At 34.2% G+C, this 3632-nt stretch overlaps 1 long non-coding RNA gene across 1 annotated transcript; it reads right to left on the minus strand.

The window, feature by feature from the left end:
* Positions 1 to 259: 259 nt before the first annotated feature.
* On the minus strand, positions 260 to 1636 carry LOC146739370 (uncharacterized). Its single transcript, XR_014930165.1, has 2 exons — positions 1343 to 1636; positions 260 to 598 (listed from the first exon to the last, which is right to left on the minus strand). It is a non-coding gene; the product is annotated as an uncharacterized LOC146739370 (long non-coding RNA).
* Positions 1637 to 3632: the final 1996 nt, after the last annotated feature.

Consider the following 3632-nt stretch of genomic DNA (forward strand, 5'->3'; position numbering starts at 1 on the left):
TTCTATCTACTATTGTTGAATCAAAATGCTCTCATTATAATTTACAGATTACGTAGAAGAGCTCTTCAATACACTAGACTTGTATGTTGGAGGAGATTGTGTATTACATACACTTGATGATGCACCCCTGCCACTCAACAGCCAGTATGCCCAGCCTGACAAAGTCTCGGCAGTTCATTGCCACACTACAAGATTCACATAACAGTGTAAATACATTTCCAGATGCTGCAACAATTATGCTAATAAAAAACAGGCTACGTTACACAGTTCACAAATTTTATTTAGACTTGTGATGAACAAAGAAATATGACAATGTAAACATTGGATTGTCTGTACATGTATGTGAGGAAAATAATGTGAATAAAATATAATTTGTACATGGATTACTATTACTATAGTATATGGTTTTAATTGAGTGACACTGTGTGACAATGAAAAAAAGGAAACACATCTTCAGATTTTGGAATCTATGAAAAACCAAGATTTGGTAATTTAAGTCCTAAATAATTCTCTGACATAAATATTGATAAATCTGTTACTGCTCACTCTGGTAGTACTGTAGTCTTTTTCAAGGAACTTCAAGTATCCCCTCGTTAACCTGTGGAGGTTTAGAAAATAAATAAGGTCACAATCTTTATTTGGCATTTGTTTATACGTAATTCATTCGTTTTATGATGCATCTTTTTTTACTATAATAAAGGCAACTATTATTATGTTATATATGTGTTTGAATTATGGATGAAAAAAATATTGAACACATTTACAATTAGTACATAAGTATAAGCAATTGCCACCCAATCCTCTCAAACGATTATTCAAAAAATAATTAATTTTTTTTTCTTCATTTTCTTTTCATAAGAATATGTCAATTTTATTTCACCAAACATTTTTCAAATTTACGTTTAAAATTTTGAAACTTGCGGATGTAATGCACACCCGCGCTTCGTGTGAAGGGAAGCCAGGTCAAAACATTGGGCATTTTACGTGTGTAGAGCAGCCCACAGAGACGTCGGCCGATTCCAACAACCATATCAGAAATTGTTGATGGTGGAAAAAAATAAGAGTTTCATTTGTGCAAAAAAAAAAAATCAAACGTGATAAAGTAAAACGCCGATGACATTCGGGCCACACGAGACACTCACGCCTTCGACCATGAACGAAAATCCAATATATGGATGCCAATGCACGTTTGAACGAAGCAGGCAATATTTCTGAGGAAATTCGCGATCTAAGTTTATCGAGCATAATAAAGAGTTCACACATACCTCTTTGAAATTATCGATAAGATATTTTATAAAGAGTAGTAAGCTCAACTAGAACAAAAAAAACTTGAACTTCTTACCGACTCGAAAGTTGTCCAGTGCCGAGGTTCAGCAATAGTTTACAAACGTGCGCCGGGGACGGTGACATCACTGCGACCAGCCACACCAGAACGGACATATCTCGCATCTAACTCAACCCCATGCAACAAATTTGATATCCAAGTGTTCATTATGGCCCGTTCTTCCTCGACGAAAAAGTACATAAGTGACAATTTAGTCAAAGACGAGAAAACTGCACAAGAAATTTGCCTTATTTACACGTATCGGCAATGCGAGCTGCCCAGCAACTTCCCTTTCTGACGTCACAAGGGGAATTTCTGTATGGCAATGAATAGCTAATGAGGAGCCTCGTTTTAAAATACAAAAAATAAAGTTGCTGTAGACCGAGTTTAAAACACATTTTTTCATTTAAAAAAAATAATTTATGCTTAGAAACATAAAAATTAATAATATTTATGTATCAATTGATAATTTTAGACGTGAAAATAGCAGCCATTTCACAGGCACTTTAACTGTTAAGCCAAATAGCTCGATGACGCGGCTATTGCTACTAGACGCTCCAACATAATGAGTAGTTATATACCAAAAAATACAATATTTACAGGAATATTCGCATATCATTTTTTTTAAATCCGTTCACAGTAATGGCTATAAACTAAACGCAGTGGGATTCCACATAACCAAATTATTTAAAAGTTTCGCCCGTGGAGGAAGAAATTATTTATGACATTTTGTTTTACTTACTAGCTAAAGATCAAAGAATTAACTGGTGAAAAGTATCGACTTGTTACGACTTATTACTTTCATCTAATGTATATGGGTGCAATACTATAGTTCTAATTAAAGGTTATACAATTGCGCGCACATTTCTTTTCAAATTATTTACTGAAATATTGTTTCTATGAATTATAGTGACAATAGTATTGCAAATGATAGGTAGCACATAATATATATGCTGTTTAGAAAGTACTTTTCAAATTTTGGTGTGTCATAGCAACAAATGCGTTCGCTTGATAGTCTTATTTAAGTCGTGGCAATCATATGCTGTTGTTTGACGTTGTTTTTTTTATATTCGCTGCATTTACCGCCACACGACCACTAATGAAGTATAACAGACATTGCTTGGAGCTTTTCCATCTACCCTAACCAATGGTCGTGCTTTGAACATGCCGCTGTTCATCCAATTGTCTTCCGCGTCATTTTGCCGGATCACGTTTGCAACAATTGTCAAGGAGATATACATTGTGGAATCTCGCCAAAAGCCAAATGTTGCTTTATAACATTTACACTCCATAGAAGTATATAGAAGACGGTTGACGTTTATTTTGTGAGAAAAGGGACAATCTTACAATTATCTTTTCTAGTTTACAATGGGCGGCTAAATGTGTTTATTCCAAGTAACACATAATACCCGTTCAACTATACCTCTATAGTAATGAAGATTACGCTTTGTACTTCCCGGTGATGAAGTTAAATGTTCCTACAATGATATTTTCTCTTAAATATGCTTGATATATTTGTGAACAAATAACGTATTTTCCACGCACTGTGACGTTATATTTTTATATTGTTGCCAACCAGCGTGCGAATGTCTTAAAAAAAATGTCGCTCACTGCTTAGCACCATATACTCACGGTCTGCCCATAATTGTTTTATTTATAGAAACACATACATGTATCTTATATTCGGGTGCTGACAACCGATTCTTGCCAACCAGACACTGCGTACGCGTACGTGCGCAAAACGTTATAAACGACGGCCGATACGTTGCATGGGAATTATATCGAACACGACACATCCTTTGATGCCTGTACCAATCTTTTTAGTTTGATATCATAACTCATATTAATGATATAACCTGCATATAGTTTTCTATATATTGATATATTTCTTTTTCGTGTTTTAACTACGCAATTCCCTCTCAATACAAGTATGAATGATTCCCCCACGTTCTGCAGTAATTACGATATTTTTTTAAGTAGTACATTATAAAGTGAAGATAATACACGCAAACGTTGATCATATAGATTCTGATACTAATATTATCTACATATATTTTATATATCATTTCATTTCTATATTGGCAATATTCAAATCAGCATCCATTCTCCCAAGAATGTGTTATCAGCTACATACGCCCATTCAACCAAAGCATGTTTCTTTTAATGGTAACGTTCGGTGTATAGATGTTATTAGTAATTAATACCTGTCATAAATTAGGTGATATGAAACTCGCTATGCTGTTGTGTGCTTTCAAATTATAGTCACCAATCTAAAAATACTAGTTTTACTCTTATATAACATAGAAAA

Source organism: Saccoglossus kowalevskii, chromosome 8 (assembly GCF_978046115.1).
Source record: "Saccoglossus kowalevskii chromosome 8, keSacKowa6.1, whole genome shotgun sequence".
Lineage (NCBI taxonomy): Eukaryota > Metazoa > Hemichordata > Enteropneusta > Harrimaniidae > Saccoglossus > Saccoglossus kowalevskii.